This window comes from Colias croceus, chromosome 24 (assembly GCF_905220415.1).
Source record: "Colias croceus chromosome 24, ilColCroc2.1".
Classification (NCBI taxonomy): Eukaryota; Metazoa; Arthropoda; class Insecta; order Lepidoptera; family Pieridae; genus Colias; species Colias croceus.
Genome location: NC_059560.1, coordinates 7,080,471 through 7,101,754, shown reverse-complemented (window position 1 = coordinate 7,101,754; position 21,284 = coordinate 7,080,471). Strand labels below are relative to the sequence as shown.

Here is a 21,284-nt window from a genome sequence, read left to right as displayed (position 1 = left end):
GGAAAATTTCGATTGTGTATGTTTTTGGTCATTTGGAAATTGTAGGAAATGTTTGAATGGTATTTAGTATTTACTATTTATAAACGTTTGTAATGTCTTCTATATATATTATAAATTAGGCTGACATTATTTCTATTTGAAATCTCAACTCAAATGTAATAATTATAAAATCGCTTTTTGTAGTCCAAGTAGGTATCTGTTATTATCAGTTATACTTTAATTTTAAATGGTTAAATGGTCTGTAGAAACAATTAAAAGATGTTGTAGGTACAAGTTTTAGATCATAGGTCGAAACTATATTTATTATTATTAAAACATGATGTCAGTGCAGTTTCAAATGATCTGACCTCAATAAACCGCAAACAGTGCATTTCTATTTGAAGTATTGTTTTGTCGACGTTTTAAATTCAACCACTTGGAGCACGTATCGATTACAATGTAAATTATCTTGAACATTTTTTAAATTGTTTACATTTATTAGAACCAGCACAATCATAAATGTGTAGATATATTATAACATTTTGTTAAATCTATTATTAAATAGCATTGAAATGAAATCTTTTCGTTAATTACTATTTGATCGTACAGCCCACTTTAATTAAGCTTCCGTTTTTTAAGTGGAGAGTTTATTTAAAGCGTTGGTTGGTAATTATTAAAATGGCGTCCGTGTAAACAGTATTTAGGCTGTGTTCACAACAGTCACAAATGATGGCGGTTATGCGGGAGTGTCAATAGATGGGGTGTAGGATTCACCGTATGTCACGATGTGAAATGTAAATAAGCCAATATACATCAGTTTTAGAGGCCATGTCGTTTTGAGAATTCCTTTTGCTTGCCTACATTTGACTGACTGACGCTAACACATGGGGACAAAGTAATGTATTTTTATCTAAGCGGAGACATGTATCCTACCAAAAATCATTAAAATATTCCACCAATCTTGAATTATAAGTGGCATAACCAACTCGACTTTCTTTTATATGATACGTGTAATTAAAGCGGCTATAAAGAGCGTTGTATTTGCATAGCCATGGACGCGGCGCAACCACGCCCGCCGGTCAGGTTTTTACGGTTTCCGCTGGGCTCATGGATTGCCGGCCGAATGCCGAGATGGGATGCTTAATTGGATTTCGTTTCGTATCGGAAACGGCCGATTCTTTCCCCCGCTATGCAGTTGTTCACCTTTGTTGCTATGCCGCGCTTTTTGATGCGCAAGTTGTAGCAGTTTTATAACGTTCAAGTTGGATTATTTGTGAGATTGATTACGAAAGATGATTTTGAATTGCTTTAATGAGTTTAAAATTGATAAAGAGGATGTATTTTCGCAAATATATCGGGTATAACTTTTAAATAAATAGCTTAGTGTCGCAAGTATTTAATTTACATTTTACAAATCGTGTTATAAAAAAGCTTCTAAAATTTATTATTTCAGGTTTTTTTTATATTAACTCAGGCATAATAGAGCTGTCTAGAATATTATGTGAACATCTTGAATATTCCATTATATCACTCGTACAAAGTAAGAAGCACCTATACAGTATTTATTGACCCATAAAAGCTTAATGGATGTTACAGCAACATAGTTACTATAGCCGTAGCACTTGAAGTAGCTTCTATTTTGTTAAAAAGTTATTCCTATACTTGAGTTTTCCAGTTCGAAAGTTGCGGTTAACTTTAAACTGGCGAACCGAGTTAAAATAGGTGGGTCTCGGGAAGTTTGCCGTTCGTGAGCGACGTTCATACCTCGCCGGAGTTCAAAACAAAGAGGCGAAATTCGCTCCGGCTCAGTAATTTATTCCCGATCACCTTTATCATTGCCAATGGCGCCATTACCGAGTGCTTTATTGACGAAAAAATGCTATGTTACAACGAAAACAAGCCACTAGAGTTGCGCGGCATCGAATTTGATATAACGTCGGCGCTGACTCATGTAGTGACGGCGGAAGGGGGTGGGCGGGGAGCGGGCGAGCCGCGCGGGGGCGAGGGGGGAGGCGAAAACGCTCCACTCAGCCATCTATTGTAGTATTGTGGAGGAAGGTTGTTTTTGCGAAGTGGTATGTCAGCGACATACCGAGTGCCGGCGGACCGGAGGTAAAACAATCGCTTAGAATAAAACGGAGAGATAGTAGATTTTATAAAGTCACTAATATTTGCACTCCTAACAGTTCATTTAATTATATAATCAAATCACTTGATCATTTTAGCTTTAATAAGAATAATATTGTAATTATACTATATGGAGATAGTTTAAATATAAAAAATAAGGATATTGATGTAGGATTTCAAAAAATGTTGGAAATTAGTAGTCAGACTAAATGTAAATTTATGTTGTGTACATTGCCGTACCTACCTGGTTTGACACAAGAACAAAATAGATTAATTCATAATATGAATTTAAAATTGTATAATGTAACAAATAATCATCGTGATGCATTTCTTTACTTTGACATTAATTTGTGTATTAAATCTTTTACTTTGACAAAGAATACAGTGTATCTGCCATCTAGATATAAGCGAGAACTTGCTATGTTAATAGCATATAATATTAACCAGTCTGGTACATGTTTGTTATCAGACCCTGGATCTACTATAATTTTATGTAGTAGTAATAATAATTATATACACCAACCTTGTGTTGACAGAAAATCTAGCCCTAAGCTAGATTTAAACTAGTATATAAGACAACAGCTAAGCAGACTTTTTCTATAGTACATCAAAACATTCAAGGCTTGGCTAGCAAATTATTAGAAATAGAATTATTTTTAAATCATAATAGAATTAAGGTTTTTTGTGTAACAGAACATTGGCTTAAACAATGTCAGTTGGTAATAAATATTGATAATTATACATTAAAAAGTATATACTTCAGGACATATGCTATTCATGGAGGTTCTCTTATTTTTGTACACAATAGTGTAAAATGTAAAGAACGAACTGACATTGTTAGTCTTTCTGTAGAACGGACCATTGAACTGTCCTGTGTTGAACTGGAGCGTTACATTATTGTTTGCGTTTATAGACCCCCTTCCAGTGACTATAATATGTTTGAGACAGTCATGGAAGAAATATTAAAGCGTTTAAGTAGGAGTAAAAAAAAAGTTATAGTATGTGGTGATTTTAATATTGATATACTTTTACAAACACAAACGGCTACACGAATTGTTAATTTGTTTCAGTCATTTAATCTGTATAAACTTTTTAATGAACCCACACGAATTACACCTACTTCTGCAACCTGTATTGATAATATATACTGCGACTGCTTCTGTTTAGAGAAAAATATTCTCAATACACTCACTTCGGATCACTGTGGCCAGAAAGTAGTTTTTGAATGGGATTGCTTACCTGAATTTAAAAGAATTAATGTTAGGCCTATAAGTAAAAAAGGCATTAATAAATTTAGAGATAATATTAATAAAAACCTGCCCGTACTGAATGATCAATCCTGTAATAATAATCCTTGTGAAATGTTTAAAAATCTTTTCAATTTAGTTCATAATGAATTTGAAAAAATATTTAAAGTTAAATCTTTAAATATTACCAAGGATTTACCATTTAGTAAATGGGCGACACCTAGCATACATAGGTGTAGGATCGTTCTTTATGAGTTATATGGTATGAAGCAATATAATAAAGACCCATCTTTTCTTAGTTATGTTAGAAATTACTCAAAAACTTTTAAAATTGTTTGTTTTACTGCGAAGCGATTGTATATCAGAGATAAAATACGCGAATCGGATAATAAAGTTAAAACAGTTTGGTCTATTATTAATGGTGAAATGGGTAAAAGCAAATCAAGTAATACTATAAAACTTGTAAATAATGACAGGGTTATTGACAAAAGTGCTGATGTTGCTCTTGCTTTTGAAGAATTCTTCAGTAGTGTCCCTGTTACTATTACTAATAGTTTAAATTCGTCTTCAGCACTTGCAGAAACCTTTTTGAGGGACCATGTTGCGGGGTGCAGTACATTATTTGAATTACGACACGTAACTGCTAGTGATATTGTTACTGCCTTTAAGACGCTTAATCTAAAAAATACTTGTGATCTTTGGGGAATGTCCGTAAATTTAGTTAATAATATCATAGAAAATATTGCGAAAAATTTAGCTTTTATATTTAATAAGTGTTGTGACTATGGTACATTTCCTAATTTACTAAAGCTTAGTAAAGTTATACCTCTATTTAAGAAGGGCGATCAAGAAGACTGTAACAATTATAGACCTATCTCTATTTTACCAACATTAAGTAAGGTATTCGAGAAGTTAATATTAAACCAACTGAGTAGTCATTTTGCATCTAATGATTTACTGCACACCAAACAGTTTGGTTTCACAAAGGGGCGCTCAACCACAGATGCTGGGGTTGCACTTCTAACACATATATATAAAGCATGGGAAAACTCAAAAAATGCTCTGGGGATATTTTGTGACCTCTCCAAGGCATTTGACTGCGTTGAACATTGTACTTTGTTACGTAAACTTAATCACTATGGAATTAAAGGAAAAGCACAGAACCTCATAGCGTCATACCTGCATGATAGGATACAGACTGTAGTTGTTAATGGAGAACGTTCTAGCGGTGCGTCAATTAACATTGGTGTTCCACAGGGGTCAATTTTAGGTCCCTTCTTGTTCTTGGTATATATCAATGATCTTCCCTATTATTTGCAGGATAGGTGTGAAATAGTTCTGTTTGCAGATGATACCTCATTAATTTTTAATGTGGATAGGCATGACCCAAATGTTGACGAAGTGAACAGTGCTCTTTTACACATATCTGAATGGTTTAATGCCAATAATTTATTATTAAATGCCAAAAAAACCACTTGTGTTGAATTTCTACTTCCTAACGTAAAAAAGTTGAACAGAGATATTACCTTGAACGGGGAGGTATTGCATCCTACTGAGTCTACTGTATTTCTAGGGTTAACATTGGACGAGAAACTACAGTGGGGAGCCCATGTCAACACCGCTGCAGGTAAGCTCAGTTCAGCTGCATATGCAGTCCGAAAAATAAGGCAACTCACCGATGAAGATACGGCTAGACTGGTTTATTTCAGCTACTTTCATAGCATTATGTCCTATGGAATTCTACTGTGGGGCAGGGCTGCAGATATAGAAACTATATTTATCTTACAGAAAAGAGCCATTCGCTCTATATATAATTTACGTGCTCGGGATTCACTAAGAGATCATTTTAAGAATACTGGTATCCTTACTGTACCATCACAGTATATATTTAATAATATTTTGCATGTACACAAAAGCTCCGACTTACACACAAGAGTAGGAGATAGACACGATTATGGCACAAGGAACAGGAATAGAATTGAAATGCCATTTTTCCGATTAGCTAAAGTTAAAAATTCATTTATGGGTCAAGGTATACGCTTTTACAATAGAATTCCTCACAATATTAAAGAGTTTAGTAGTTCTAAATTTAAAAGTTATATAAAAAATGTATTAGTTCAGAGAGCGTACTACAGTATTCAGGAATATATGGACGATAAAAACCCATGGAGGGTTGTCGCGTAAAAACCACAAGACAGTTCATTGGCATATTATGTAGTTAGATATAAGTTTCATATATTGTAATATTTACATGATTTTAAAAGAGCAACTATGGAGTTTCTTGCCGATTCTTCTCCATAGATCACTGCTTTCCGAATCGGTGGTAAATGTTAAAATAATTATGTAATGACGATTCGAAAGTGCTACTAAATAGTAGTCTAATTGAATAAATGAATGTTTGAGTTTGTTTGAGTTTGAGTTTATACGTTGCGTTGCGTTGATGGGTTTTCTTGGATGTTCAACTTTTGTTGTTTAAAAATGTCGTGCCCGAAATTTCGTGTGTTGTTTTAGGGCTGTAGCTGGTTTGGATTTAACTTGTTGCATCTTATTATTTGCATTCGAAAAAAAAGTTGCATACGTTTCTTTCTAACTTATTGAAATTTTCACGTGTTATTGTAAGTTTTTATTTGATAAAATGAAGAGTATGGCTATTACAAACTTAATCAACTACCTATCTAATAATAATTCTGAACTCAGGTAGTTTTCTTTAACAATAAGCGTAATCACAATTCTATTTATAGCGCCGATAATTAGGCACGTATTTCACTATTCGATACGAAGTACTAACGGTTGACAATGTAGGTAGGTAGGGACGTGACTTTAAAGTTTTTATTACCACGAATAAGGTGTTTTATCGTGGGGGATGAGTCAGCGCGGAAGTGAGTTCGCGACAATGCTAGAAACGGCTATTACTTGGCTGAACTAAAGTTGGCCACGGCACTTTGGGAGCGGTGCGAAATAGGGCTGCTGACCGGGGAGTTTTTGTTTGGAGTTTAATGTTTATAGTCTATGATGTTTTGTTATAGATGTAGTAGATATTCCTTTTTTTTAAGATTAAGTGTTGTTTTGATGACATGAGCGGTTCATTGGACGGTCATGAAATGAATTTAATTTCGTAATAATTCAATCTGATGCTTTCGTTCAATAGAGTGATAGTCGTTTTTGTATAGCTTGCGATACTGTCGATATTCGCTTTGTATGCCTACTTTAATCTTTTTCAAAATAATTGTAAAATATAAACGACTGCCAAGTGTCAACCCTATCTATCATCTATCAGACTCAAAGCAAAAAACGGAAATCGATTGAATGACACAAGAGTCTCAAACTGCGTCGCAGTCGTTTTATAAACGTTTAAAATAACAGTATAAAGTATTTGAAACACATTTAAGTACTTATGTACCTGAATATAATGATTATGTAAACAGCAATTTCGTCACTCGTCGCATCTCCGATTATTATCTTATCGGACGCGTGTTTACGATAAAAATAACTGCGTTAAAAACAACCGACTTCAAAAACGGAAAAAGTAAGAAATAAAAAAGATTTGATATTATTAATTACTACATATTATTTTTATGTGCTATTTATTAAAAAGGTTTGATGTCGGTGCATGGGCTTAATACTAAGTGCTTAGTGTTTGGCACCGACTTCAAACCTATTTAATAAATAGCACATAAAAATAATATGTAGTAATTAATAATATCAAATCTTTTTTATTTCTTACTTTTCCGTTTTTGAAGTCGGTTGTTTTTAACGCAGTTATTTTTATTTAATACTTTTTAGTGTATTTTTCAACACGAATCAAACGAGCCCAAACTCGATAAAGTCGAGTCAATATATTACTGAGTTCCTATGGCCACCTTCCGATTCCATCATCAGATCAGCTCCATGTCATGATAATGTTTCATCGCTATCCAATTTACATTCGTATACAAAATTTCAGCTCAATCGGTTACCGGGAAGTGAATCAAAGTTACTTGCTACATTGAAATTAAGTCATCGAGTACAGACAAAAATGCTCATAAAATAAAAACTACTAGGCCTAGCCGAATAAAATTATTATGGGACCAATTCGACACCATCCCGCATCGAACAAAAAAAGAATCACGTAAATCGGTTCAGAAACCTCGGAGTAATCGGTGTACATACATAAAAAAAAAAATATATATACCGGCCGAATTGATAACCTCCTCCTTTTTTTTTGAAGTCGGTTAAAAAATATAATAGCGTTTTATCAGTTTGTTTGGTTGCCATAGCACGAAGTCTGCTAAATGCTATAACCATTTTGTTGTCACGGGTTGTCGCGTTGATTTATCACCTGTGATGTTGTTTGTTATCGTTTTTGGGGTTATACATTATCTATTTATGGGAAAGTATTAGTTTTTTTGGTGTGTGGGTAGATATATTTTTGTGAATACGAATAGACTATTCACTAGAGAATTATTAACTTCCAACTACTACGAATTTTGCGAATGCATACCCTATACCTAGGTAATATGACAATTGCACGAATACGTTACGTTGGTTGTACGTTTAATCGTCATAATTGCACGAGGAGTTTTAAATTACATTGTGGGTAGGTACAGTATAAAGGAATGTGTTTGCTGATAAACGTATTAAAATATCAACTATCTACAAGAATTCCACAGAACGAGACACGTTCCCGCGTCTTATCGGCTGCTGTCAGTCACCTTTCGAAATTACGCCTAGAATTCGAAGTATTCGTCTTAATAACCATTTAATACATTCAGGGCTTTGTCAAATAGAATGCGTTACTAGCGCGCGTCAGAGTGCTAACCTGACGCTTCGCTATGACGTCGATATGTATTGTACTACGCGGTAAAGTCTGCCAGATAAAAAGTATCTAACAAATTTATTCTAACATTGTGAGATAGAACGCGTGCGTACTTTGCGTGTGAAAGAACGTTGTCATTTCGTTCTGTTTGACTGTTCTCACTTACCACATAGTACAACACGATTCGGCATCATAGCGCGGCTACAGATTAGTGCTCTGACGCGCGCTAAGTACGCATTCTATCTGACGAAGCCATTATATTAATATGAGTATGCATCGCGATGATAATTTATTCGATGCTATGTCGGCTTAACCGGATCCGTAACGAGTGAGTGGTCAGCGTGAATCGGTTTTATACCTCTTATGTATTATTTATAGCGTAAACGGGCTGTTTAAAAGTTTTTGCGGCGTCATTTGTGAGGAGAAATGTTTGATGTTAGACGCGTGCGTATTGGAATTTGGTATTGTTGCTTGTATGGCATGTACTTGTATGAAATGTAGGTGTGTTGTATGAAGGTTTCTATGTGCGTTTATACTGAGAGAGAATTGAAAAAGTTAACTTATTTTAAGTAAAAGTGGTATGTAGTGGTAATAGAATGTTCAAAGTTTTTGTAAATTCTATCTATTGATCGCATTCGTAAAAATACATTTAATCTTTGTAAGGCATATGATTTGACCACTTCCTATAATTCGATGTTACTAAAAATAACTGATAACGAACCAAATGTACCTAATCGGAAAGTTATCGATATCGATATGAATTTGGGTTACGCTGTATGTGGCGTATAGTTATATTTCCTCAATTATGTAGGTGTTGCGACAAACAGTATCTACGATAGTCGATAGCGGATATTTTATAACTCATATAAATATACGTACGGAACGTACCTAAGACTTTAACGAATACCTATTTTTAAATAAATATTAGTTTTATATTGCACTGTTGTGTGCTCTTAAACTAATAAAACAGTTATGTTTTCTATTGATTTAATTCAGTCAATAGTAATAAGCCTTCTGTCTGACAGCGTTACGAAATACGTAGATACTGTAAAAATTGTTATGTAAATAAATCTGAAGAGAAGAGGCAAGTAAGTGTTGATAGTACTATAGTAGAATCACAAATCTAAGTAGGTAGTTTGTTTTCTTAGAATATGCGTGCCTTTATAAATAAGCCTCTTAAAAAGTTGTTGTTTGTACAATTGAGAGGAGCAACTTGAAAAGTTGAAGCAAGTACATATTAATATTTCGCAAACGCTTGTTTTGAAAGTTGAAAACGTATTTTCCGTACGACTGGTGCCGTTGTGCATTTGCAGTCTGAAAGTATTTTGTGTTGTGCATATTTTGTTTGTGGATATTTTTGTTATAATTTTCCATGCAGTGTTGCTTAGGTGGCCCGTTTTTGGGTTCGTGGTTTTGTTTTTGTAAAATAGTTCGATTGTAGGATCTTTAAGTTATTATGCATTTTAAAAGCATTTTTGTTGTTAGATGCTTGGTCAACTTAGACTAAGAATATGAATAGTTATGAAGAAATTATGAAATATTTACATACCTAATTGAAGTTTGAACTAAAGTCTGGTTGGATTGTTCGTTTGACTCGCGTTGCTTATAAATTAAATGGACACATATTTATCTAGGTACATACTTATTAATACTAAAGAAGTTTTGATGTATAAAAATAAAAACTTATCACCATGACAATCGACTTAAAAGAAAATAATCAAAGGAAGCCAAATCAATATTATGGATGATAAGTATAGAAACTTTTTTATAAATACACTGTGATGTAGCGTGATTGTGTAAATACCGATGCGTATGTTTAATAAAATCCGATTAGGTGCGAAGCTGCCATGTGCCCTAGTATGTACTATGTACTGTGTTGTGATAGGTTCGGATTATTTTATAATGGTCTCGGGTAGGGGTGATGTAAAGAATGCTAACAGACTAATAATATATACGTAAACTAGTTCTCCGCCCGTGTTCCTTCGTCTTGAATCACTCTATTAAAAAAACCGCATCAAAATCCGTTGCCTAGTTTTAAACATTTAAGCATACATATGGTCATAGGGACAGAGAAAGCGACTTTGTAGTGATGTTATATAAAATGAAGATGTATTATATTATATACATACTATATATAGCTAATGACTTAAATATGTACTTAGATTAAGTCGTAAGTTAAAGTTAAGATTATGCATGATTATTTAATTTGAATGGGATTTTCTTTGGAGTAATTATTGAAAAACGATTAATTAATTGATAATGTTTATTAGAAATTTAACGTTTTCCATTTGATTAGTTTTATAACCTCAACTATCTGCATGTACATTTAATAAACTAGTTTAATAAACTAAGCGTATCTAGTTTGAACCGGTTCCGAATTGACGTATTTATCGGGTAATTACCGGTAAAAGCGGCTTGTCTAATTATTATCGGCGTTGGTCGGTGACGTTAATAAGAATGCTGAAGACATCCATTTCGAGGAACGTGCTAGTCTGTTTAAATGGATAGATTAAATACGAATATTTATGTGTGAATAAAAAGCGAATTTACGATTTAAATTTCGTCTTTTATTTACACAAAAATCGGTCGGTTGGCTGGTGATTAATACCTACGCGTTAGTTTGTGTGAAATAATTAATTAATATGCTTTTTAAATAGGTAACATATACAGTATACACGAATAATAATTGTTTTAAATAAAGTTGCCGCAAAAGAAAAAAAAAGTTATAATTGAAGTTTAATAACTTTTTGATAGAATTTGTTGAACAAGACGATCTAATTAGAAATAAAAATTCGTGAGCGTCAAAACTTTTTGTCACGCCGCGTTCTAAAAGTTGTGAATTATTATAATTCAAAACTTTCGAACTTGATTCAGCATATCGCGAAATATTTAAATTACATGCCCATTTTTAAATAACTTCATCGATTAGGCCGAATAATATTTTTTGAACGAAACTTATCTTACTTATAATTTAATAGTTCTCATTTTCAGCTAAAAAACTAAAAAGTAAGGCAAAAATTTCAACAGAAATTGTATTTTTATTATTATTAATAATTCTGCAGTTAGTGATGGTATGAGTGTGTTATGTTCATATTTTATTGCTCATCTTCCAAAGAAAAATATATTATCGTCCGTGCGAAGCGAAGCGAATCGTGTTAAGTTGTTATTTAACTCTGCACTGAACGCATTCGCGAAAGCGCCTAAAGGCAATTCATTTCGGAATTAATCGATCTGTTCCGGCCCGTACATAATATTATAATAGGTTACAATGACGTCACGGTGCGTATGTAGAGACACGTGTAGATAAAGAGGCACATGAACAACATTTAGGTAACCGAGCCGGGTGCGACATCTCGCAGTGACGTCACGCTTTCCAGAACTTTCCATGAATTATCGATTCCCAGGGCACACGCTGGGCCTTGATTAAGACGGTTTTATTAGCAGATGGCGCGGATTAATTTTCTCGAGGAATTATTCTGGAAAAGAAGCAAAAAAATGCTTGAGACTTTTGCGCTTGCTTAATTAAAAGATAGATGAAACTGATAAACTTTGCAAAGAAAATGATTAACTTGCATATAGTTGCGACAAGTCATACTTTGAATAAGCAAAGTATACATGAGTATTGTTTACACAGCTCTTCGTATTTGATAATTTGTCGTTTGTATAGTTGTTTAAACTCATACAAATATATTTTATGAAGACGCCAATCGTCAATGTAATATCAAAAACGAATAGATCAACTTGCGTAGACGACTATTTACAAACAAATATCTCGCCGGTCAGTAACAAAACAAAACAATCAATGATTTAAATTATTTCACTAACCATTCATTGACGTTAATTAAACTAAATGACATTATCAATATCAATATCTTTCCTGTCGCAAAGCTTTTATTACGTAAGTAAGTTAACCGATTGTAATCGCTGAGATATACTGTGGCCGTTTCAATCCATTGAGCTGATTCCGCTAAAGTTAGATATATATTTATAGGTATATGTGTGGATATAGGATTGAGAGAAATTTTCAAAGAGCAGTTGCAATCAGCTCTGTGTGCCCGGTTTGTGGGTTGAAAAGTCGCTGACGTAAATATTCACGGGCTAACGTTATTTAGTATTGAGGTGGATAGATGCTCCAGATTTTAGTTTTGTTCTGTGTAATGTATGTAGTGTCCTTGTTTTGATGTGAACAATAAATCTGTAGTTAGTAGAGGTAGTGTGCTTTGTTGCGAAGTAGATATTTTGGGGTGATTTTAATTTTTTATTTCATGATTGACTAGATTTCCGCCCGCGGCTTCGCCCCCGTTTCAAAGGAAAATCCGCATAGTTCTCGCTCCCGTGGGATTTCTATGATAAAACCTATCCTATGTGTTAATCCAAGTTACCCTTTATATGTGTGCTAAATTTCATTGTAATCGGTTCAGTAGTATTTGTGTGAAAGAGTAACAAACACATACACATCCTCACAAACTTTCGCATTTATAATATTAGTAGGAAGGATGGGTCAAATGTTTTGTTTATTGCTGAGTCTTATTAATTGTGGGTAAAATAATTTTCCCGGTAGGTATGTATGATGCAACATACCTACTGAGCCATTCGATACATGAATATTATAGACTAGTGACATAATTTATGTAAAACAGCATGCAAATAAAAGGGCGCCGACGTCGCGGTGAACAGCTAGCGAAGCCGCAAGCGAACCGGGTGATACGCAAACTGGATATCGGATGCTGCATCGTGCATTGTGAAACGAGTTTCCAATCGCCAGGTGGCATTGAGCGAGGTGGCCTGTCAATGTCAATTAGATGAAGTGGCCCGGCATTTTGCATTCTATTGTGCACTCAATGCATCACGTTCGGGGGTAAAGATTAGCGGTTTTATTATAATTAATTACAATTGAAGTTTGTAGGTTTCATTAACGAAATTAAGATGAATTATTATATAGGCATGAATACATACATACACGATATTTTTATCGGAAAATTAGCAAACAGCTCTTATCACAGTAAACTGTAGAATTAATGCATTTAATAATACTTGTACTTTTAACACGTCTTCATTCTACACATCTTGATTTATGTAGCCAAATGTCTAAAAAGTTTTATTTTTTACTCTGCAAACGGTATTCATAGTTATAGGTTACACTTTCACTTTTATCCAATCTAACGGTTACTTGACGTTTGCTGCTCATTTTTTACAGATCACTTCGTAATTAGGTCGTTACGGCTAGCTGCTCATTGGCGGTCAAAAGTTTGTACCTACTGTTTTCTATTTACAAGACTTTCTATTTACCTGTGAATGGATAACAGTCACTTTCGAGTGGTATCGACTATTACTTGGAATAGATATCTATTGTTTACGATATGGCGGTGTATTTAAGTAGGTAGGTTCAGTTGAAGATGCGTTTTCGAAGAAACAAAAAATGAATAAGACAAAGACAAACATATTTTGTTAACCCACAAAAAAACATAAGCATATTGTAATTCTGAGATATTTTCTAATTATTTATTAATTCGAAGTAATGGCCTTTTTTTTCTTTGTTATTTCTTTAACCATTTCAGATTAATTAATAATTAGACTAGCTAAATTCTCATAACGGCAAAATGTCAATTGGATATATTTAATGATATCTCCAAGATAATTAACGTTTTTTCCTCTCAAATATATAATACATCAAATATATCTAATACATAGTCGTATCAGTTTATTGAATTCTACAAATTGGCTCAAGCCAATCCCTATTATATTATTGTAAAAAAATAAAAATGATAGTTCGTGAATAATTATTTATACCTATAGGTATAATATTTAGGTACAAACTACATAGTCAATATGTAATAATATCCATGTGTATTTATGTAACTATACATGTGTCAAAATAATACACGCAATCGATTATAAAATTAAACCAAAAACGGATATAAGCAATAGCCAACATTAACCGTGTTTCCGTTTTGTGATGTTCAGTTATATTATATTAAATAACACTCTCGCTTCCACGACCTTTTGTCCCATTAAAAAAACATGGTGCAATAATTTAATCGCAGCAATGATTCATTGTAATATAGTTGCGAATGTAACTGATCTTGGTGGAAATTAACTTGATAGCGGCGCTAAAGCTACCTCGCGCTTGTCACATGACGTTCAATATATGGAGGACTAGCTTTCCGCCCGCGGCTTCGCCCGCGTTTTAAAAGAAAAACCCGTTACCGTAGGATTTCTGGGATAAAACCTATCCTATGTCCTTTCTCGGGTATCAAAATATCTCTATACCCAATTTCATGCAAATTGGTTCAGTAGTTAAGGCGTGATTGAGTAACAGACAGACAGACATATTTATAATATTAGTATGGATATGAGAAACGCAATTGTAACTGTCGGTGTATGGGCAAGTATGAGATATATAACGCTATGTGAAGGTAGGGTGTTAAATTGTTATGGGTGTGTTAATTGGACTATGAGGAGCAGTAAATAAGCCTCCAGATGTATGGATTGTGTAAAAATGAGGTCTACTAAAGAAGAAACGGAAAGCTTGCGATTTGGTATCATGTTTTTGATGTGTGAAAAAAGTTGTATTGGTTCCAGTTTTAGATATAGTTATAATCAGAATACATTAATACAAACTGCCTGTTTATAATACGCGCGTACCGGTTGTTTATATGTGCTGAACATTTAAGATGTAACGAGCCATCAAAAGCACATTATCAATTGAAATGATCGCCTTGAAAACACCGCTTTGAAACTCGTCTCGAAATTACCAACTAAAACACCGATCATTGAATTACCATACAAAATTTTATTACGCGAATTGTTTGTGAAGTTGGTGATAAGAAATGTGAACAATCAAACGTCTCGTCGATTATTCGGGGCACACACTGGGATAGCGAGTTGCGCCGCGGCGCGGGGGGAATACCGAGTCGGTAGTCACCCTACTGTGAGAATGCGGTAGGGCTGGGCACTACGGGGTTATCGTTTATTTTTGTTTGTTTTTATATTGCGATAAGTTTTTACTTCAACTTGTTGATTTATATGCGTTACTAATTTCTATGTAGTGTGGTGGGCAATATTTGAAAGATAATATTTTATAAACTTTTAAATTCGAAGAAATAATGCAGTAAATCTACTCTACGCTTGGCTAATGCTATATAGGTACAGTGCAATACAATGCTATAAGATACAGTTTAACGATTATTCAATCGATCAGAAGATACATTTTAAGTTGTCGAGTAAGTAGTAAATTGTGTATCCTATTTACTAATTAATTATATGCAGTTTATTTAACAACACTGTGTTTTGTCAAACAATAGTTTACTTTAGCTACATACTGAAAATATAAAGTTTAGTAAGACGTAGTTTATTTTATTGTTAGCGTTTATAAATAGCGGCGTGGCATCCCTAGCGCAAAGTCACCCCAGTGGGTCGGGGTGGCTCCAAGGTCGCTCCCCCGCCAGCGCGACCCAACTGCGTCGTCCGAATTCGTATTGAATGACTTTGAAGGGAATTCTTAAACTGTCGACTTTGTAATAAAGAAATAAGAGCACATCGCGTTGATTTTTTTATTTATCTTGAAATGTTTTTTTCTTATCTTTGTATTTTGTGGATTAGTTACGTACTGTACTGGCTTGATTAAGGATGTCAGTGTTAATGATTGTTAGGGCTATGGTATGTTTTTGTTATGTTTGGTATCGTGAATGTGAACTTTCAATTAAGCTGATAAAAGGAAGGTTCTTTAGTAGATAATTAATACGATAGTGTCGTGGAAATCGGTGAATAAGGATGTGTGGTGATGAGGGCTTATTATTTAATTTGTTTATAACTATTAGTTCATTTTTTCATTGAAAATAAAATAAAATGTCTCTACTCTCGATATTTGAATACGATATCATAAAAAACCGTATATATACATGTATTTCGAAAGTCACAATTACTTTATACCAATTTTATGCACAGACAGTATTGAATATTGATATTCCTCAGTCAGTACGGACTTCGTCTACTAGCTGTATAATTAATTATGTATTTCAATTAATTTATAATTATTATTTCGTTGCAGGTACGTAAACGAGCCAATTAACGTGACGCGGTATTAGAACACGCCGCCGGGTACAGTGAGTCACACAAGTCATAAGACTTTCTAAATAATGGCATAATTACATGAATGTAATTAATTGTAATGCTATAGGTATATCTTTTAAAAGTGGAAAAATTACCACTTTACAGTATACGCCAAATCGTATCGTCTCTTAGTGTTTAATGTAAACAAAAATATCGGGTATGTGTGGAATTTAAGAGCCATGACGCACTGTTGATTTGTCGTCGGCGACAAGTCGGTAAGCGTGCGTCATCAGTTTAAAGGGGATACGGGATGTCGTAAGGTAAGGATGTATAATACATACCTACAGGATAGTACCTACTTGTGAAAGGTAGATTCTACAGTAAACGGGATTCTTGAATCTTGTTTGGTAAACTCTGCCTTTTGCTCTCACCCATATCAAAGTATGCTTATGCGTTTAGTGTGGAAAAGGATTAATCGGTTGGTTTTACTCGTTCATATTTATATTTTACGCTCAAAACGTTATAAAAAATGTTTTGCCTCATGTAATAGGTATTTGGTAAACCTAAATCCTGTTACCTATCTACATGTATGCTAAGCCTTCTGACGTACAATTTCGGTGCACCCGACTACGATAAGTTAATTTAATGTTCGGATTACCTTGACTGCTAATTACTTTACGGTGATAAAGTCTAGACATGTGCCGACCTAATAAATCTAGGTGCTGGAGCAATATGGCGACAGATAGTTAATCAAGACGGCTCTCTGTGTGGTTGTTTGTGACGTTATAATTACGTAAATGCATTAGTTGGGGTAGAGTTATGTTTTTTGCTTGATTTAGTTTAAATTGTAGACTGGAGATGATGATGGGTGCATGCAACTATAGAACGAGAGGACTATAATGTATTACATATATAGGTATTGTTCACTAACACTTGTGTTTGTTTCACGTTTACAAAGTTGTATGCTTTAGCTCGTTGTTGATTATATAAAAAGGTGACTGTAATGGCAATTTACTGCTTCGTATTATCTCTATTTTTAAAACATTAGCTTAGCTTAGCGTTACAGGCATTTTTGCTTCTACAATCGAGAAATTTCGAAACATCCTGACAAGTTCCACATCTATAATGCCGAGTAAGATATATCACGAATCGTGTCTCTCAAAACGCAATAAATATTTGTTTGCCAAATCGTTAGTTTAGCTGTGGACGGGGATCGTAACTATGTACGTCAGTGTTTTGTGGAAACGTGAAACATGCCGACCCAGCCAGCCCATTTCGTGTTTGCTCCAAAACATCTATAGGACATAGACAACGTAGGTCGGTATATAATATAACACGAGCGACGGGCTTAACGTTTTAGCAGTGCTGAGAAATATCTTTCTAATTAAGCGAATAGGGCTAATGCCAAAGTGGTGTCAGGAGTATAAAAAGTTTTGTTTTACTTTCTACGTGCGAATCGTGGTTGTGTATTATTAGATATCTACTTGTATTTATATGATTGTGTTGAACTATCATTCTGCTCGCTCGTCTTCATGCAACGCAATTCGCAGATTTACTTGCTTCTTATTGGTACATTAAACTTATCAGAAGCACGATTAATTGATCGTGGAACATAATGTATAAAGTATTTGCAGTTAGCTCACACCGCAGCGGTTCGGATTTACATGTCGGATCCAGGTATTAATTCGTTTTACGGCATTGAATGAATATATTCACGCGTAATCGGATGAAACCGGACAAGTGTGCGTACCGATGTTATTCCAGTCGCGTGTAATATAATTAAATGGGCTCTGATAAAATTGGGTTTGTGTCACAATGTATCTGCCTTTTTTAAATAATGTTAATTTTATTTGTGCGCAAGGTTATCGCGGGGTCTTGATTCTTGAAATGCGGTTCCTATGCAGGCGGTTAGAGCAGTGGTGGCTCAGTGGTGAGACCTCGGACTTCGAATCGATAAGTCCGGGGTTCGAGACCAGGCGAGCGCGCAGGAATTAAATTGATTTTTCAATTTATCTGCGCATGTTGTAACATCACCACTGCTCGAACGGTGAAGGAAAACATCGTGAGGAAACCGACATGTCGAAGAATTAAAAAAAAAAAAAGTTCGACGACATGTGTCATCCGCCAACACGCACTTGGCCAGCGCGGTGGATTATGGCCTGTACCCTCATAGGAGGCCCGTGTCCCAGCAGTGGGAACGTATATGGGCTGATGATGATGATGATGATGATGATGATGCAGGCGGTTAATAATGCATGTATTGTTAAGTTTTTAGAAGTAGGTATCATTTTTGTTCGTTTTTGTTTGTGTGAAAAAGTTATACAAAGTAAAGTATGTAGGTAAGTAACAGTGCTTGGGAATGTGTATAAAAGTTGAAATTGAAGAGAGTTTGTCAATTTTGAAATGGATGATATGATTTGGCTAAATTTAAATGTGTATCTAATGCCAAAACCTTTGCTTACGCTTCAATAAAACTTGGATATAAAATAAATAATCATTTACAGTTTCGTGTTATTGCAGACTGCAGTTGCACAACGTCATCTATTAATTAAACTTTTTGCAATTAATGCGGCCGAATGTATTTGTAAATTTTCTCATTAAACTTCTTATGGATAAAGTCGAGCGGCATAAGTTTGCAACTTTGAACTACATATTTCAGTGCACTCGCGAGTTGCGAGTTGGGACGCTTGCTCGCAGACAGAAACTTTGACTTGGTAACTGCCGTTTATATTATGTTTACGATATACATAATACAGGTACAATCGATGACGGAATGTGTTAATTTGAAATAATATGCTAATGTTGTTTTTGAAAAGTATAGAGGGGAGTCGGTTTCATTCAAAATGTATGTTGAAATACTCTGATCATTTAAATACGAAACAAGTTCTATTAATAAACAAATAAATTGAAAAAATACACAGAATCATGATATAGGCTGTTAATAACCTCAATGACCCTGGCTCGGTTGGTAATACATTATCAGAATTATTTAGATGAGATACATATCAAATGTCAAGAGATAATTTGTTGAGTCAATCTCAAAGAGAAGCGGTGCTAACTTGTTTATGCGACTGTCTTGCTGTTTGTGCGCGGCGTCTGATAACTAGTAGGTATTATTACCAACAGGAAAATATGTCTCGAAATAGCGCAGTTGTACATGTCGACTCGGTCATTATTCACTTTTTGTCCGAGCCCCGGCAGACTAGTTGGGTGAACGCGATTGTACACGCTCCGCTTGTTGCCGCTTTGTCATTTTTTGGACGAAACACTCAAATTTCCGGACCACAACTTGAACAAAAAAAAGTAAAAAAATATATTTCGAAAGTCTCGTTTTGTATTTTTCGCTTCATTAACGTTCCCGTTTCGAGTGTCTGCTGCGCGCTTTTTGTCCCAATTGTGAATCACGTCGCTGTGCGTTCGCGTGTCGTCATAGACTTAATTAAGCTTGACGGCAAATTGATCAATTTTCGCGTCTCGACGTGCGCTCCGATAGGCCGGGAGGCGTAGGCGTCACTGAGCCGATATAATCTCCTTATTGATCGTATCTCGGCAAACGTTACCGAACATAACTTGCGAGCAAACTACACGGCACCCCTTGGCGATAGGCAGAGGTTAAGCAATAGGCAGAGTGCGCGACGCATAAATTGACTTATATTTACTCGTGAAATTTTATAGCCGCCGCGTCGACGACCTCTCGTCACCTTGGCCTTACACGAGGTACAATTACTCTTATCAATGCTAATGTTGCGCAATTGCGTTAATAAAATATTGAATTAATATTACACGTGCTATCGCCGCGCCGCGTTCGAGAAAATTCTCGGCTGCCGCATGGCTGCGCTCGCGCTCGCCGGCGCGACTAGTTTGAAGTCCGCGCTCATCGCCCTGCCTGCAGCCGGCCGCTCATAAATTGCATTTCGCCTGTGTGAAAGGCGACCGCCAACGCTGCATTCGCCGGCGTGTCGAATTTATCGCGGGATCGATACGTGTACGTGTAGTGGGTGCACTCGAAGCTCGCAGTCGTTACCTGGGCCGACGTCACCGCACGTGGTGCGACGGCGCGTGTGCATGTGTGCGCGCCGATTACATGGAATTCGACGATTACGCCCACCCACACACGCGAGCCGCGCTGCGAGCGCGCGAACAGTAATAATAATAATTAGCGGCTTTATTGTTATTCGGCCGGCGCGGCAGATAACGTGCAAAATGTACGAGGCGATCTCCTATTTGGAAAGGTTTTCATTGTTAGCGGTGTGCGGACGTGGCGCGCTCTGATTGGATTCGATACTGAAGGACTTTAGTTTGCGAGCGTGCGAAGCATTCGTGTTGATTCCGTTAGAGTTAAGGATTATAGTGATGTGTGGAATTTGTTAGACTTGTGTTTGATTCAGTTATTAAACGTGTATAAAGTTCTCTTATAACGGATTCTCGTGAACAAGATAAAAGGTACAATATTTAAGGGTAAGTCAACACACTTTCTAGGCCACTAGCGTCTTATCTTATCACAAAGTTTTGAATTATAAATTTTTATAACTTGTTTACCACGAAAATTATCTATACACTTGTAACAACCACGGTATACAACATACATACAGTATACACGCATTAGAATAATTAATGGGCAAGTAAAATAATGTATCTAGGTATTAGATGTGTTATAATTTTAAATAAATATGTATTAAGCACGTTTGTTAATTAAGTTATTTCCATATACGTATTACGTAGGTACTTACATACATTTTTTTATCGATGTAACATTATGCGCTCTTACTTTGCATACGTAGGTACTTACCTAAAATTGAAATAAATAATATTTTTTTTTTGAATTTAAAAGTTTATATAGCATGATATCGTGTTTACAGACTTCTGCTCTTTTGTTACATCAAAACTTCATACTGTTCCCAACTTCAAGGATGAATGAGATGAACGAAATAATATATTATAATTGTTATCAAAATATATAAGTACCTTAATATAATATCTATACATATAATAAATCTGTAGAAGGGTCAATTCTGTACATTGAAAATATTGAAAAAATAAATACCAGGGGGTGTTACTGGATCGATACCAAACCCAAATATGTG

General features: G+C 35.1%; 1 protein-coding gene across 3 annotated transcripts in view; it reads left to right on the top strand.

Moving 5' to 3' along the window:
• The window catches only part of LOC123702976 (C-terminal-binding protein), a 115,255-nt gene that overhangs the window by 9,699 nt on the left and 84,272 nt on the right, over nt 1–21,284 (top strand). Inside the window, exon 1 of one of the 3 annotated variants that reach the window (XM_045650844.1) lies at nt 20,326–20,658. The exons of the other annotated variants lie outside the window; for them this stretch is intronic. The gene's annotated coding sequence lies outside the window, so the exon portion shown is untranslated. Of the gene's footprint in view, nt 1–20,325; nt 20,659–21,284 lie in introns of those variants that run through there. 3 annotated transcript variants of the gene reach the window in all.